Raw genomic sequence first — 18334 nt, forward strand, 5'->3', positions numbered from 1 at the left:
TTTGATATACTAGCCTCACTCCCTTCTAATAAAGAACCTTCGGCAATCGAATTCATCAAATACATATTGAATTTCTAGAACTTCCAAGGTGCTGTGTTTACATTATATGAAGATAAATAAGACATGGTTCCTGCCATCAAGAGGCTTGAAATTCAATGGGAGGATAAGATATTGTACAGGAAAAGCTTCAATAAAAATTTTTTTAAAGAAGTTCACAATTGGAAAGATTACAGAGCAGGGGGGTATATATGAGGCACAGTTATAGCCCTTGAGTTTGCCATGTTATGGACAAGTTAAGATTTAGACCAGTAGAAAGAGAAGGAAGGCATTGTAGGAAGAGCAAAGACTGGCTGAAAAACATTACCATTTTTGATCATCAGTGAATCACATCCTAATTTTCCAAGAGAAGCAGGCAACAGGATCAGAAAAGACCTACAAGAGATTTATTGAAGGATAAGGAGGAGGGGGCTGGAGAAGACAAAACCTACAGACCAATTCATGTTCTCAAATCTGTGAAAGGTGAGTAGGTAAGGGAGATTGGGTAGGAGAGACTCAGAACTCCGTGCAGGTCTGAGAAAAATGTGGCCAGGCTGATGGGGCAGCTGGGAGCCTCGGCACTGGCACTAGTCCCTCTGCCATGTGAGCCTTTGGTAGGAAGCAGCCCTAGGAACCATGGCTTCCGTGTCAATGGGCAGCTACTAGAGGTTACGCCCAACTGTGGCTCCTATAAAAGTGTGAAGGAGATCTGGGTGCTGATGTCCATTGATATCACAGCCACTTGGAGGAAAGTCAAGTAGTTTTGTTATCAGGAACATAGAGAATATAACAGGTAAGGAGCTACATCATTAGGGGCCTGAAATGTCATGCTTTGGAATGTGTATTTTATCTAATGGAAAGACAGTGGAAAGTTTTAGGCATTTCTATAGAACTATCATTTAGGAAGAATTAGCATTTGGAACTAATCTAAATTAATATACACATAGTGCATTTTTAAAGGTGGGTAGGTTGACTGCACAAACATGTTCAGTATGTATTATAGTAATTCCACTGGGAAAACAATGATGCCCTAAATATTAATATTAAAAGTTAATAGCTGTGAGTGAAATGCAATATCAAAGAAACTTGTTGACAAAAGAATCAAAGACTTAAGGAGAGATAACGAGTAGGAAAAATGGGGGGAAGAAAAGTGATTCTGAATTTAAATCTAAATCTGTCAAAGAATGTCAGTGTCATCCATTTACTCATTCAAAAATATTTACTGAGTATCTACTATGTTCCAAATATTATAATAGACACCAGAGATCTAGCAGAGAACAAACGAAAATCCCTTTACAAATGGTTTATATCCACGAGGGACGAGACCGAAAATAAAAGTAAGATTTTTATCAAGTGGTCATAAGTGCTAGGAGAAAAACCAAGCAGAGAGTGCTGAAGAATAAGAAGTACCAGAGAGGTGAGATTAGTCGTTCTTTAAAAATAGTGATCAGGGACACCTCATTAAAATGACAGTTGAAAAACAAACACAGAAATAGCTGAGGATGCAGGCAAATGGGTATCTGAAGCAAAGGGAGGGGTAGAAGGAAAGTAACAAGGGCAAAGGCCTTGTGGTAAGAGCATTTCTATCACCTTGAATAAATAGCAAGGAGCCAGAGAGATTGGAGAAAAGAGAGTGACGGAAAGTAGTGGGCAACAATGGCAGAGACTGATGAGTGATGATGATTATGGGGTGGGAGCAGGTATCTTTTAGGGCATGACATAAAATTAAAGGTTGTTGATATTTTTGAGCAGAGCAGTGACACGATCTCACTTTGGTCTTTATTCTGCTTATTCTTTTGAGAACAGACCACAGGAGAGCGATTTCAGGAATAGGACAATCTCATTGAAGGCTCTTCTATTACCGGGCAAGAAATGTTTAGCAATGAAGGTGGTGGGAAGAATTCAGATTCTGGATATATTAATCAGACATAATCAGTCATTAAACACAGCAACCCTGTCATTTTTGTGCATGTTTACTTCTCAGAGTTTGAAGCAATGGTAATAAACACATCTTATGTTACTTTGAATAGGAAAATTAAACTCTATAATGTACATACATTGAGTGTAGCTGGTGATCAGTCTTGAATAAGATGTAGTATCATTTCTCTTTAGTTTTTGGAAAAGCAGCTTTGTTTCATGAAGTTTTATGATCAGTTCTATTAATAGTTTTCATGGAAACTAAAGAAGACTTTGGAGATGTAGATTCATTTGTCAAGAACACTATTTCCCTCCCTCATAGTTTTGCTCTTGGTTTAAAAAGCACTTCAGCTGAGAAATCCTTCCTGACTGAAAGGGTATACCACCGGCTCCTGTGTTACCACTCTGTGCTCCCACAGCCTCGCTAGTTTGTCTGTTAATGGCACCTGTGCTTTGTAGTGCTTGCTGATTTAAACTTCTGTCTTCCCCTTAGCTCACTAGTCCTTCCCCATTGAATGAGATTTCTTCTACTACCTCATTACACAGCTCTTTGATTTACCAAAGAGGGATGAGTGTTTCCAGTTATCCACATACCAAAAAGGCATAGCTTCTCACAAGTGTACAGAACATTATCTATTTCCACAAAGCAAATGCTCTACTATGCTAAATCTCCATCTATGGACTCTCTTTCAAATAAGAGATTTGCTTTTATTCTTTTCTATAAGAGATCTGTAGCTAAAATAATGCAGGTAAAGTACTTAGAGCAGTATTTGGCATATAGAATGTGCTCAACATGTTTTTCTTCCCTCATTATAATGACTATACTCATCATTTCTTTTTTGACATGGTTGGAGAATAGATGTTATAAGTGGAATGCTTTGGACAATCAACATATTTGCATATCTTAACTATTCTTTTTTCTTTACACTTTTAATTTAGGTTAAAGCTTTTTGTTTGTGAAAATTATATTAATATTACATTCCTATCACTGCTTTGCCAATATTTTTTGTCAATTCTTTCTAAATTCTAAATTCTAAATTTCTCCAATCTGGCCCCAATATAATGGGGCTGGCCAGTATTCCACACAGTAGAGTAGGATTTTCTTACACTTTTGGCATATCATGATGTATTGGCATTTTTATTTATTAATAGTAGTGGTCACAGTATCATCATTCGCTTAATCATTATTTTCTTAACAAATAAAAAAGTTTGAAAGATTATAAAATATTCAGATGGAGTGTTTTATTTGCTAGTAAGTAAAACAATGTACAGTGTTGAGAAAATTTTAAAATTTAAATCAGAGTTGGGTCACCTGGGTGGCTCACTCGGTTAAGCATCCTCTATCAGCTCAGGTCATGATCTCACAGTTTGTGGGTTCAAGCTCCTCATGGGGCTCTGTACTGACAGCTCAGAGCGTAGAGCCTGCTTCAGATTCTGTGTCTCCCTCTCTCTGCCCCTTCCCTGCTTGTTCTCTGTCCCTCAAAAACAAATAAACAATTAAAAAAAATCTAAATCAGAGAGTGTATCAGGTTGTGTGTGAAAATATGGAAGAAAGCACAGAAATAAATAAATAGATATGATGAGTTATAGCACAGTAAGGTGTGATGGAATTTTAACCAGAGGGGGAAAAAATGGAGAGATTTTAGGAAACTTTCTGAAATGTGCATGTCATAAGTACAAAAGAAAACATTAGTGTTTTCTCAGTCCCTTAAGGAACAATGGATTGTTACAATAGAGAAGCTAGAGCTGGAGATGGCAAAGCAACTTTGAAAAAGCTTCCTAGGTTCTCTGCTCCCCTTCCTTAGGAGAACCAGATTTTTAAAATCACATTTTTCCTTCAAACAATTAATTGAATTAACTCAAATGTTATACTATATAAGAAAGTAGGGATTTAAAAGGAAATGAGGGGCCCCTGGGTGGCTCGATCAGGTGAGCAATTGACTCTTGATTTTGGCTTGGGTTATGATCCCAAGGTTGTGGGATCAAGCCCCATGTCAGGCTCCACACTGAGCAGGGAGCCTGCTTGGGATTCTCTTTCTCTCTCTCTGCCCCTTTCCCACTCTTGCAGCATGTTCTCTCTCTCTAAAAAAAAAAAAAAAATAATTCTAAAAAATAAAAATAAATAAATGAATAAAAGGAAAATAGTATAGAAGGGAAGGCCCTAGAATCCTTTTGTACCTTACCCAGTCAACATTAATAAAGCTACATCTGTCAGGGTTTTTTTATTTCCGTTTTATGTTTATGGAAAATCAAAACATTCCCAGTTCCTTTCCTCTTCTTTCATTCTTTCATAACTGAATTCAATAACCTTCCTCTTTGTGCACCCACAAGAACAATAACCTTGTTCCCCCAAGAGAAACAAATGTACTAAATTGAGAAGTTTTGAGCAATACAAACTGCTTCAAAAGGAAAGAACTAAAAATTTGAAAATGATACACATGGGTGGATTATACTCCTTGGTGTCATTTGGCTATCTTTTTCTGAGCACTTAATTTTATTTTATTTTTTTAAATGTTTTTTTCAACGTTTATTTATTTTTTGGGACAGAGAGAGACAGAGCATGAACAGGGGAGGGGCAGAGAGAGAGGGAGTCACAGAATCAGAAACAGGCTCCAGGCTCTGAGCCATCAGCCCAGAGCCTGACGCGGGGCTCGAACTCACGGACTGTGAGATCGTGACCTGGCTGAAGTCAGACGCTTAACCGACTGCGCCACCCAGGCGCCCCAAATTAATTTTAAACAAAAAGTTACATTTTTTTTTTCTGGTCTATCACACTAATAAACTAAGGGATTGCAAATAGGAGTATACAGGACAACTGATCCATTCCTCATTGGAACAATGCAAGGCACTGAAAAAATGTCTACATTTAGGACAACCAAATTCTGGCTGCAGCTCAGTTTAACAATGTCTGATCAGATTCTAGGGGATTCTCCTGTTCTCAGATGTTAGAATAAACTAATATATATTAAGAATCATAGTTTCCATAAAAGCATTTCTTTCTTCTTTTTTTCAGTTCAAAATAATCTTTTACATATTAATACTAAAATTTTATACTCTTAATTCCTTTTTATTCAGAGATTATAAATCACATATTAAAGACATACTAGGTTGCAATACATCTTTCCAAGTTTTTCTCAATTTTGCTTGACTTCTATATTTTTTACAGTTGAGTAGAATAATTCTATAGTACTTGTCATGAGTTTTCTTCCCCTGGATAACCTTATAAATGAAACTACCTGTAGGTGTTTCAGGATATAAATATCCTCTTGGGTGATTTTCAAGATATAACTCTCTTATATTGAATTTTACTCCACAATATTCACTACTATAGGGAGATAGCTAGTTAGCTAATAGATACATTTTTCTATTATTTACTATTACATAGCAGAACACATGCTTCTTTTTAGAAATTTTGGAATATTTACATAACACCACAACTATTTTTTGGAAGTATATTATGTAAGAAATTCCCTTCCTGCCCCTAGGTTCTAGCATGCAGAACCCCACCTCCACTGTCAACAATATGGGATTGATATCATGAGGTCAGCAATGGCTCCTATTCTGCTCAAAGGAACATCTCTCAATTGTCTGAAATAAGCCTTCTGCAAAACTCTATAGCTTTCAGCAGGAACTCAATTACATTACCATATTGTAACTTCCTTAGGTAATTTAACCAAGATAGTGGGTCATTGAATCATATGCTTTTTAAGCATTCTCTTAATATTGAATAGTTTGTTTTAATTTTTCTTGATACACTTCTAATAAGTGTGTTTTATTTTTCTAGGGAAAATTATTAAAAGTAAGGTTGCTGGATAAAAGATTATGATGAATTTAGCTTTGATTGATACTCCCATATTAGTCTTGCCATTGATTTTGCCAATACTAGAACTAAGTTTTAATATTTAAAATTTTGTCATTCTAAGAATTGAACATTATATTACGCAATAATATCCATTGGCTTTTTATAGTATTTGGTGAGTTTTGCTTTTTATATTTCATCTTTTGTGATTTGGAGGGTGGTGGTCATTCATTTTTTTAAAAGAAAATGACTGCAGTGGTCAAGGCATGAAACAGAAATGGGATTACTAATCTATTAAAACAGATCATGCTGGGGCGCCTGGGTGGCTCAGTTGGCTAAGCGTCCGACTTTGGCTCAGGTCACGATCTCACAGCCCGTGAGTTCGAGCCCTGCGTCAGGCTCTGGGCTGATGGCTCAGAGCCTGGAGCCTGCTTCCGATTCTGTGTCTCCCTCTCTCTCTGCCCCTCCCCCGTTCATGCTCTGTCTCTCTCTGTCTCAAAAATAAATAAACGTTAAAAAAAAAAATTTAAAACAGATCATGCTATTGTTATTTAATAATTTGGTTCTTTTTGTTTTCTCTATTATGCCCAGGGAATAGAGGGCTGGGCAGGGAAGTTGATTTTCCTTAAAGAGAAAAATCTCTGAAGAGAAAATGCCTTTTGCTTGGGAAATTAACAGGAATGAATATGTAAATTTGAATGTTAAGATTATTGCTTCAATTTGCTAGAATGACATTTCGTCAAATATATGCCAGACTACCTAGAGCTTGATAAAAATGCAGATTACTGCTCCAGACCTTTTGAATTAGAATCTCTGGAAAGTGGGGTTAAGGAATCTGCATTTTAACATTGCCCAAACAATAATTTGAGTGTCAAGGCTGTGGCCAGAAGGGGGTGCGGGTGGGGAGGGGTGGAGGGGGAGGAACCAATTTATATGTAATTATTAAATTTTGCATTCAAGAGCTAAAGTGAACAAATACTTAGAAATACCTACTACAGACCACAATGTTTTTTTCTAAAAAGGAGAGCTATTAAGATGCATAATTTAAAGAGGAAATATACGTTAAGACTGAATCTAATGATTCTCCACGTCCTCTGCATAATTTAATCAGTGGCAATTGCAGTGCTTAGGTGAAGTAGGAAAAGCTCAATATAAAACAGTTGTTTTGCTTGTTCTATGTAATCATTAAAAACAAGCACAGCAGGTAGATTCCTGAAACAATTGTGAACCTAAAGAGGAAAAGTTTAAAAATAGTAAAGGCAACTTTCATGCAAACTGTAAAGTGCTAATACTTTTCACACTTAACAGTGAAAGGCTGGCCACTTCTGTTTACATTCAATGTTACTGATTTCACAAACCTCATAATATCTGTTGGCAGATTTATTTATTTATTAAATTTTTTTAATGATTTTTTTTTTTTTTGAAGGAGAGAGAGACAGAGAGAGAGAGAGAGAGAGAGAGAGACAGACAGACAGACAGACAGACACAAAGCCTGGGCAGGGGAGGGGCAGAGAGAGAGGGAGACAGAGAATCTGAAGCAAGCTCCAGGCTCTGAGCTGTTAGCACAGAGCCTGACTTGGGGTTTGAACTCATGAGTCATGAGATCATGACCTAAGCCAAAGTCAGACACTTAACCAACTAAGCCACCCAGTGCCCCTGTTGGCAGATTTAAATGAACTTTTTTTTTCTTTTTGGAAACTGTGAAGGTAAAATGGACCTCTTTTTTTCTTCACAATAGTTATGCTTGGCATTACCTAATATCAGGTGGAAGTCTTGTTACTGGTGCCTTTAAACATTTTTTTTAATATGCACAGAATCAAGGGGTAAATACTCCTTAATTTGACCCATAATAAAACAAAGTACCAATATGTAGCCATTAAAAACCTCTACATGGAAAGCAATCATATTTTATCTAAAAGATACATTTTTGTATTTACAATGTATTATATCTTGTTTAATCTTTGTATAGTAAGTGGCAGGTTTGATAAAAGTCAAGAATCTGCCAATTACTCAGAATGCTCTTGAAGCATTCTAGATCACAGAATGACAAGAGATGGAAGAAAGCTTAATGGTCTCTGTCAAAAGAGGTTCTTAGTCTTTTACTTGATGTAACATGAACGATGGATGATATTCACATGCCCAACATATTCCTATGAATATACCCTGCTTTTGACAATCCTAGGACTTTTCAGAGAAGCAGAGCAATTAGCACCACCGGCTTTTTTTTTTAAATCAATTAATCTGCCTAAGTCTGTTCCCATTAGTACTGTTTATTCTTAGCCTCCATAAGGGTAAAAAAAAAAAAAAATAGAAGAAGAAGAATTTAATTAGAGGAAATTTCCTCACAGTAAATACATGTAATGATTTCTTTACCATAAAGAAGTTTTGTGGTCTGCAAAAAGCAAATTCGGAAAGAAAGGAGCTTGTCTATTACAGAGTGTGAAAAGCACTAGTCAGAGGAGCAAGTTGCTCATTTTCAGTGTGGACTGGGAAGTAAGGGCAAGTTAAGCAGGTTTGAAACTGGCTTGATCCTTCTTTTTTTTTGTTTTTAATTTACATTCAAGTTAGTTATCATGGAGTGCAACAATGATTTCAGGAGTAGATTCTTTAATGCCCCTTACCCATTTAGCCCATCCCCCCTCCCACAACCCCTCCTGTAATCCTCTATTTGTTCTCAAAATTTAAGAGCCTCTTATGTTTTGTCCCCCTGCCTGTTTTTGTATTATTTTTGCTTCCCTTCTCTTACGTTCATCTGTTTTGTGTCTTAAAGTCCTCATATGAGTGAAGTCATATGATGTTTGTCTTTATCTAATTTTGCTTAGCGTAATACCCTCTAGTTATATCCACGTAGTTGCAAATGGTAAGATTGCATTCTTTTTTATTGCCAAGTAATACTCCATTGTGTGTGTGTGTGTGTGTGTGTGTGTGTGTGTGTGTGTGTGTGTGTAGATATAGATATAGATACAGATATAGATATAGATAGATATATATCACATCTTCTTTCCCATGCACCCATCGATGGACATTTGGGCTCTTTCCATACTTTGGCTATTGTGCTGCTATAAACATTGGGGTGCATGTGCACCTTCGAAATAGCATACCTTGGATAAATACCTAGTAGTGCAATTGCTGGGTCATAGGGTAGTTCTATTTTTAATTTTTTGAGGAACCTCCATATTGTTTTCCAGAGTGGGTGCACCAGTTTTCATTCCCACCAGCAGTGCAAAAGGGTTCCTCTTTCTCTGTATCCTCACCAACATTTGTTGTTGCCTGAGTTGTTAATGTTAGCCATTCTGACAGGTGTGAGGTGGTATCTCATTGTGCTTTTTTTTTTTTTTTAACATTTACTTATTTTTGAGAGACAGAGAGAGACAGAGAACGAGCAGGGGAGGGACACAGAGAGAGGGAAACACAGAATCTGAAGCAGGCTCCTGGCTCTAAACTGTCAGCACAGAGCCCGACGTGGTGCTCAAACCCATGAACCATGAGATTATGACCTGAGCCAAAGTCAGTTGCTTAACTGACTGAACCAACCAGGCACCCCTCATTGTGGTTTTGATTTGTATTTCCCTGATGATGAGTGATGTTGAGCATGTTTGCATGTTATCAGTTCACCATCTGGATGTCTTCTTTGGAAAAGTGTCTATTCATGTATCTTGCCCATGTCTTCACTGGATTATTTGTTTTTTGGGTGTTGAGTTTGATAAGTTCTTTATAGATTTTGGATACTAACCCTTTATCTGATATGTCATTTGCAAATATTTTCTCTCATTCTGTCTGTTGCCTTTTAGTTTTGCTGATTGTTTCCTTTGTTGTGCAGAAGCTTTTTATTTTGCTGAGGTCCCAATAACTCATTTTTGCTTTTGTTTCCCTTACCTCTGGAGATGTGCTGAGTAAGAAGTTGCTGCAGCCAAGCAAAGAGGTTTTTGCCTGCTTTCTCCTCGAGGATTTTGATGGCTTCCTGTCTTATATTTCGGTCTTTCATCCATTTTTAGTTTATTTTTGTGTATGGTGTAAGAAAGTGGTCCAGCTTCATTCTTCTGCATGTCGCTGTCCAGTTTTCCCAGCACCGCTTGCTGAAGAGACTGTCTCTATTCTATGGATATTCTTTCCTGCTTTGTCAAAGATTAGTTGGCCATACATTTGTGGGTCCATTTCTGGGTTTTCTATTCCGTTCCATTGATTTGAGTGTCTGTTTTTGTGCCAGTGGCCTGATCTTTCTCAGGCAGTTGTAATCCTATTAACCTATGATTTTGATTGGATTTTTTATAATTTGTAGGTCATTAATTACAAAATATTTGATAATTTTTAAAACAATTGCAAACTGAATAGTGCATCAATTTTTTTCTTCTGTTAAGTTGTTATTTTCTCCACCACTGAACACCAAAACAGAAAATAAGGGTTGCCCTTGCCTCAACTCACTTCTGTTTATTTGCACTTTTGGAGGAATTGGGGGGATGGAGAAAGATACTACTGTCATATATGATGTTCTCTTCATTAATATCTTTTGTGAAAGAAAGGATATTTGCAGTCATTGAAGAAATTCATTAGAATATTACTAATATAACTAATATAGCAATTATAATGAGTAATACTAGTTTTATGAAATTATAAATTAAACTCATTTTATTATATGCCTAAAAAGTGAACATTAAATGTGAATCAAGTGTTTTTATTTAGCTCTAGTTTTTATAAAACATTGCTGTAGTAACATCCCCAACTTTAAAATGTTAAGAAAGTTTAAGAATTTAAGGAAGGAAGCTTTGTGTTGTTAAAAGATAAACTGGGTACATCGTTTCATTTGAACTAGTGGAAAAGGCTGTAAGTCCTACTGATGCAGTTTTGGAATGATAGGGGTGGGTGTCCAGAGGTGAGTGCCATGAAAAATTCTTGAGACCTCTTTGGTGCACAAAAAGGTGATTTTTATTAAAGCACGGGACAGGACCTGTGGGCAGAAAGAGCTGTGCTGGGGTTGTGACAGGTGACTTAATCAGAGATGGCCTAAGTCTCCAAGGAATTTTGGAAGCAAGGTTTCCAGAACTTTGGGGGCGGGGCGGGTTGTTACTGTTAGGAAAAGGACTTTTATTACTGTCTAGGAAAACCTCAGTCATGAGACCCTTCATATGTATATCAGTGGGCCATAAGCTTGGAGTATGATTTCCAACCTGTATCTTGGCCGGGGCGTGGGGGGTGGGGGCAGTTATATAGATAAAGGAAGTTTCCAAAGGATTTTTTATATATTAAAGTAGACTTACAGGATCCTGGAGGGTTGGGCTAAGATTGCCTCTGTCGTTAGCAAAGTGTCATCATCAAGGCAGCTAAGTTCCTAGTGGAAGGTCACTCTGCCTATTTCAAGGACATGTCAATGGGCTGTAGACAGTATGAAATTAAATGTTTCATTTGCCTTTGTTTCCCAGATCACTATTAGGCTCTGACTATCCGCTGCCAAGTTGGCCAGCTTCTGGTTACTGAAAATCTTTCAAATATCTTGTCAGGTTTCAGCTGGGATAAACAGTAAACATTCCTGGCCATATTGAACAACCTCTTGGAAGCAGGAGGTTATCTCCAAAAAACAGTGCAAAGGATGTTACTCTCTCAAGATCCACAACCACTCCCAAAGATAACCAAAAGAAAGAAAGCCTTAGACAATTCTCAAGAGTAGGCAATAGTCGGTAGGACCCTAGCTGCAAGTGGACTAAAATTCCCATTTCTGTCCAGCCATACCATGCTGCAAATGGGGTGCAACTCACATTGCTGTTCGGCTATATTTTGGGGTTCCCCAACCTGATTGGGGGGAATTGGTTGCCAATTCAAGTTATTAGGATATAAAAAGGAGCAAGAGGGCAATAGATGTTCCTGGGAATGAAAGGATCAACAAGTCACAATTCAAAGATCTAATTCATACAAATGTCTTTTGCCTGCCAATCTGAATGTGGAAAGGAAGGGACAACATGAAATTTTACCTTTTTTTTCCTTGACCAGGCACCACAGTAGAGATATGGGAGAGCTGACTTTGGTAAGAATTCTCACCTTTTGCTGGCTTCTGCTAGTTTTCCCAGGATCCTGTCTGCAGGCTCCAAAGTGACAGGGCTGTCCCAGTGGGTTTCATCCTGGTCACTAGAAACTGTAAAGGGGGAAAAATAATTTTCTTTCTATCCTTAATGGTGAGTATTTGGCTGAGACCCCTTTTTTCTCTAGGGTACCTCAGTAAATGTTTGTTTATTGAAGATGGTTAAAAGTTCTCCCCTGTGGCCACTGTAATTTAGGACTATCTTTGGTAAGGTTAACCTGATTGTTCAACCTTAAAACAAAATTTTACTTAGGTACCTGCGGCTTCACCCTGGACCTAGTCCAGTTTCAGTAACACGCAGTTCAACCTTGGACCTAGCTTGGTTTCTGTCAGAACCAGTCTGTCCCTGGACCTAGCCTGGTTTCTGAGTTAGACCTAGTCCCACCCTCCCTCCAGCCTAGTTTCTAAGTCGGAACCAGTCTGATTCTGAACCCGTTCAGGTTTCTAAGTTGCACCCTGTCTCACCCTGGACCCAGCCCGGTTTCTAAGTCGGACCTGGTCTGCACCTGGACCCAGTTGACACTGGACCCAGCCCGGTTTCTAAGCCGGGCACAGTCCGACCCCGGAGCCAGCCCGCTTTCTAATCGGAACCAGTGTGACCGCGGAACCAATCTGACCCTGGACCAAGCCCAGTTTCTAAGTCGGACTCAGTTCGACCCCGGACCCAACCCACTTTCTAAGTCCGAGCCTGTCCTGTACTTAAGTCAGACCCGGTGAGAACAAGAATTGCTCAAGTAAAGCCTGAAAGCTCGAAATGCAAAAGCTGCTGAGCTGGGCTCCAAGCGGGACTTTCCCATCACCTCCAGGGACCACAAGAAAGCAGCCAGTTCCGGAGCGCAACAGGTACAGCTCAGGGCGCCAGTGTTTGCTCCTTGCTCCTGGGGTCTCGGCGCGCAGGGTGGGGGGCTCCCTGGTTCTCTCTCCTCTGACATCAGAACTGTTAAAAGACGAACTGAGGCATATTAAAACTTTGAAGAGTTTATCTGAGCAAGAACTGATTCTAATCAGGCATATCCATTGTAGCAGCAAGTTGCTAAGGGGAGTTTGCAAAATAAGATTTATAGGCTGGAGGGAGCAGGAACAAGGAAGTTATACTGGGTAAAAGAGTGGGTTGGTTATTGCAAATTTACTTTCCTTTAGGGGATGGCAGGGGTCTGTCAGGCAGATTACCTCACTAGTGCTGATCAGGTGATTGCTGATTGGTTTAAGGTTCCATTACTGGGAGAGCTGAAACTGTAATTAAGTCTTGGTTTGGAGACATGGGACTTAGTGTAAGCAAGCATTTGGGGTCTCTTGTCTTGCTTTTAGCGTTGTGCAACTCAACTTAGTTTAGAGACCTTTCTACCTGGATAGGATGCAAGTTTTAAATTCAAAGAGATGACAAGAAAGTAAGGCATAAACATATTCTGATAGGATTAGTCCTTCATATTCTAACATGTTGAGATGATTTAAAATATATTTGATGTTCTTACATGTATAGCTGTTGATGAATTAAAGGCACCAGTTTGGCAAATATTTGGAAGATTGGTTTTCCTTTTTTTTTTTTTTTTTTCTGCTTCAATTTTTTGCCAAATGACTCTAAAGTAAGTAACGTACCATTCAGAAATGAGTTTGAGGTTTGGGATCAAACATACCTATTCTAATGCAGTCTTTGCCACTTACCTGTAGAAATAGGTACAGGCTGTTTAATATTGCTGAATTTCAGTTTCTTTGTGTGTAAAATGACCACCTTTTAAGGCATTGTAATTAAATGTAATAAATATGTAGCTCCTGGGGTGTCAGGGTGGCTCAGGCAGATGCTTATGTAGCTCCTAATTTTCTAAACACAACAAATATTCTCTTTTCTGTACATTAATAGAGGTCACATATCAGGCATCCTTGTATATAAGGTATAGCCTTAGTATAATGCATATACCATGTGGCATGCAAAGCTAATTTATGTTGATAACTGCTTTTTGAAAAAAAAAAAAACAAACCTTTTAATGAATACACCTTACATAAAAAATCATATTCTAGAATATCCTCTTATCTAATACTTGAAGTCATTTTTAAAGAAAATTTAAATGAGGTATTATTTATTAAATATATGTTGATTTTATCAATAGTATTGTTTGTGATGAAGCTATGTAAATTGGAAAATAATTAGCCTTATTTTGTATTTAGTATGCTTGTCTTACATTGATGTCTTGGGTTATTCTATTGTAAACAAATATGTGCTGCTTATTGAGGTATTTGCCTAGGAGCTAAGAGCTATCAAAACTGAATGCTGTGTCACCACTACTGGTTCTACCAAAATAGAGTAGTAAAGAACTTTGGGCTCTGAGTGACCTAAGGAGGACAAACCTTTATTGGAAGTAACTGAAAACTTTTCTGCCTGGGTATCATTGCCATTAAATCCTGACAAGACTTAACACATGCGATTCAATCCATGGAGCTAGCTTTCCATCTTTAGTTAGCATAAATTGAGCAAAATCCCACCTTCTCTGTTCTATATAGGCCCAGCCCTCAAACCCTGGACTTCTTTCCCTAAATCAGTGACCTACATGGCCCACTTCTCCATTGCCAGGCATTCCCTAGCCTGAGAAGTTAATACATTCAGATTTTTGTTTTATTGTTTTTTTATTTTTTTTTAACTCTGGTGGCTTTGTTTTATTCTTTAAAATTCCTCCCCCTTCCCCCTCACCCCCAGAAAAATTAAAAGAGACAAAATCGCATGGCTACAGAGTGGCTGCTGTGGGAAGAGAAATTGTCTTTTACATTAGTAAAGTCTGTGTATCCAATAGGGTACTTATGAACCATATGTGGCAACTGAGTGCTTGAAACGTGGCTAGTTCAAACTGAGATGTGCTGTGAGTGTAAAAATGCACAGTCATTCCAAAGATAGTGCACATACACATGAAAATTGTAGGGATCTCATTAATATTTTAAATTGATTTCATGTTTACCAGATGGTATTTTGTATACATTGGGTAAAATAAAGTGCATTATTAAATTAATTTCACCTATTTCTTTTAACTTTTTTTTTTAAACTTTTTTTTTTTCAACGTTTATTTTTATTTTTTGGGACAGAGAGAGACAGAGCATGATTCTTTTAACTTTTAAAATATGACTGTTGTAGATACTTAAAATTACGTATGCAATTTACCTCTTCTACTGGACAGTCCTGATTTAGAACTTAAGTTGAGAATTATGTTTCTCTGCTCGTTAACAGACGTGTCCCACAATTAAATTGAGGGACAATGTAAAGTAGAATTGTTAGATATATGAATGAAAAGATTTTGTCTGGAATTCTTGGCTAAAAAAGGAAAAGGAAAAGAAAGACAGCAAATAACCCTGGAAGGCATGATGGCCCTAAGTGTTTTTTAAGCCTTAGCCATTTATCACTTTGAGAGGCAGAGTTCAACACCACTAATAGGCAACGATGCTACTGAGGATATAGATTCATTTACTTAATATGGATATGCTGTGTCTGTTCTGAGTATAATGGTGATAGGTGTAGGAGAGGAAGTTGTTTTCCTCCACCCACCCTCTTAAGGTCCCTAGGTGGATCTGAAAATTAAACTGGCAAAGACAGATTAACAGGACAAAAGCACATGTATTTATTTAATATAAGTTTTATGTGACATGGGAGACTTCATAAGAAAATGAAGACCCAGAGAAACAGGCCTGAGTATTTTTCTGCTAGGTCTCATGAAAAGTGGACAGTAGTGGAGAGATATCAAAGAGTATGAGTGGTGAAGAGAGATCAACGAGTGTAAAGTAAGTATAGTAAACCAGGGGAAACTTAGCAAGTCCTATTTGTTCTGATTCTTTCCAGCATTCCTTTGTTCTCAGAGATAAGGATCCTTTGTTCTTCCAGGTATAGAGGGGGAACCTCTCACGGGAGAGTTTTATGACCTATTTCAGAGAAGGATGGAGTAAGGTTAGACTGAACTTCCTGTTTTCAGCTGTTTTCTCAAACTTCTTCAGCTTAAAATATTCAATATGCAAAGATGTCATATTTTGGGGGGTAGCATGTCCTGAACCCCATCAAGGGACATTATAAATGCATATCCTTATTATCTAATTAGGGAAATGCTGTATGACCTCAAACAAATTGCAGGAATATCAGGCATATTGCAATTGGTCATACGGGTATAACATTACTGGTCTATATTAATGTGGAAAACTAAGAAGTAGCATCTTTTTATGTTAACCATATCCATTATTCTTTCAGCAAGACACTGATAAAATCCCTAGAATGTCAAAGTATAATAAATGTCAAAACATAATAAGTGTAGAAAATATTTTTCTGCATGAAAAGCTTCACTTAAATTTTTAAAATATTTATTCTACTTATTAAATCACCTTAAAAAATAAGAAAAAGAAGTCTCCTGCATATGTGGTTGAAGTTAAAGCATACTTTCTCTTTGGGTTTGAAAACCAAGTGACCCAAATTTATAATGACTGCTTTTTAATGACTCCTAAATATTCCACTGAATTGATAGGCTAAAAATGTGCACATATATAATTTCTATTTAAGAAAGTATGAGAAACAACTCTTAACCCTCACATCATCATAGAGTACACATCTTATTTTTTTTTAATAATTTTTTTAAGGGAGAGGTGCATAGTGAAAAGAAACATATAGAACATGATTTTTATTTTTAAAGTTTATTTATTTTGAGAGAGCGAGAGAGAGAGAACACAGGAAGGGCAGAGAGAGGGGGAGAGAGAGAGAATCTCAAGCAGGTTCTCCACTGCCAGCACAGAGCCCAGTGTGGGGCTCGAACCTGCAGACTAACCATGAGAGCATGACTTGATCCAAGATCAAGAGTCGGATGCTCAACGGACTGAACCACCCAGGTGACCCTGCAACATGATTTTTAGAGCCATGGTTTGTGTCAGTTTGTACTTTCACATGCAACATAGGTGACTCTTTTTTCTAACTATGACTTCTCTAAATTTTAATCTTTCAAAACGTATACTGATTTTCATTTCCCAACTTGATGTCTAAGTATTCAAATTAATATATGCTTTATTTTATAGCCTTAATTTTTTTAAGTAATCTCTGTGCCTAACACGGGGCTCAAACTCATGATCAATAAATCAAGAGCACATATTCTTCTGACTGAGCCAGCCAGGCACCCCTTAATGTTTTTTTAATTATAAAATTAAAGTACAACAAAACGAGTGACAAGAGCAAAATTCATTTCATATCAAATGAAAGAATATTGAACTTGTGTGGTAAAACCTGTTCTGTCCCCAACAACCATATGGCTTTATGATTTTCATATCAAATATGAGTTATAGTTTCCTCATTTCCAAAGCAGCAGTGGTGGTAGATAATATCTATGAGTGGAATTTTGAAGTTCAAAACTAAAATTTTGTTTTTAAGTTATATCATCAACCTTACCATTGTGGTGTTTTTAGTAGAATTTTTAGCTCTTAGATTCCTAGCATGTATATGACATGATTAGGAAGCTTCCAAACTCAATTCTGTCTCACTTCTGTTATATTGGAGTTGAAGTTCAGTAATTATCTGAAACCAGAACATAATTTTAAATAACTGAATAGCATCTCTGAAAGAATAATCATATCTTTAAGTGAAATTTTCCTTGTTTTCAGGTATTATTTTAAAATTAGATGAATAAAAACTTTTATTCTTTTTTTAATTATTTATTTAAAAAAATTTTTTTAACGTTTATTTATTTTTTTGGGACAGAGAGAGACAGAGCATGAACGGGAGAGGGGCAGAGAGAGAGGGAGACACAGAATCAGAAACAGGCTCCAGGCTCTGAGCCATCAGCCCAGAGCCCGACGCGGGGCTCGAACTCACGGACCGCGAGATCGTGACCTGGCTGAAGTCGGATGCTTAACCGACTGCGCCACCCAGGCGCCCTATGTTCTTCTTTTAAAAAGCTCAGATGTGAAGGGGTGGGGTGGGTGGAACACTTGCATGTTTTTCTTTTCATTTTATAGTGGACTTGCAACAAAAGAATGATTAAATGCATGATTAACATCATGTAAGCATGGTTCATTCCAGTTTCCTGACAAGATACCAAATCCTCTGAGTTTCATGTGAGAAGTAATCCCAAGATCCAATGCCAGAGTAATTCCCCCAAGACAGCTTAAATATTTATCATTCTTTCTTAAATCAAGTAATCCCTTAGGTTTGTTTGGATTCCATTTCTGCAGATATACATATCAATATTCATCTATCAAACATCTATCTCTTTACACAGGCACATACACACATATATAGATACACATACATATATTTTTCCCCCTTGGAATGCCCTAAAGGGTTGTTGAATGCCTGCTGTTTGTTTCTGTTCATAGTACTCTAATGAAATACATTTTAAGAAGTGTACATGGTTGACAAATTATATCTTTTGGGAAAGTCTAAACTGGGAAAAAACATGAGGGGGGAGAGACGTTTATTATGATTACTAGACTGGAATCTCAGTAGGCTAAGATTATTGTAAGTAAAATTGATTTTGTCCATGATTTGATTTTAATCTAGTTTCACA

General features: G+C 37.4%; 1 protein-coding gene and 1 long non-coding RNA gene across 11 annotated transcripts in view; one reads left to right on the forward strand and one right to left on the reverse strand.

Moving 5' to 3' along the window:
* Window positions 1-18334, forward strand: part of PCDH9 (protocadherin 9) — a 927283-nt gene that overhangs the window by 151785 nt on the left and 757164 nt on the right. The window lies entirely within an intron of this gene.
* Window positions 1-18334, reverse strand: part of LOC121037867 (uncharacterized) — a 132517-nt gene that overhangs the window by 110018 nt on the left and 4165 nt on the right. Inside the window, exon 2 of the long non-coding RNA XR_005794029.1 lies at window positions 11783-11876. This is a non-coding gene — a long non-coding RNA (uncharacterized LOC121037867). The remainder of the gene's footprint in view (window positions 1-11782; window positions 11877-18334) is intronic.

The sequence above is a fragment of the Herpailurus yagouaroundi genome, unplaced genomic scaffold (assembly GCF_014898765.1).
Source record: "Herpailurus yagouaroundi ecotype Mexico unplaced genomic scaffold, PumYag 164, whole genome shotgun sequence".
NCBI lineage: Eukaryota > Metazoa > Chordata > Mammalia > Carnivora > Felidae > Herpailurus > Herpailurus yagouaroundi.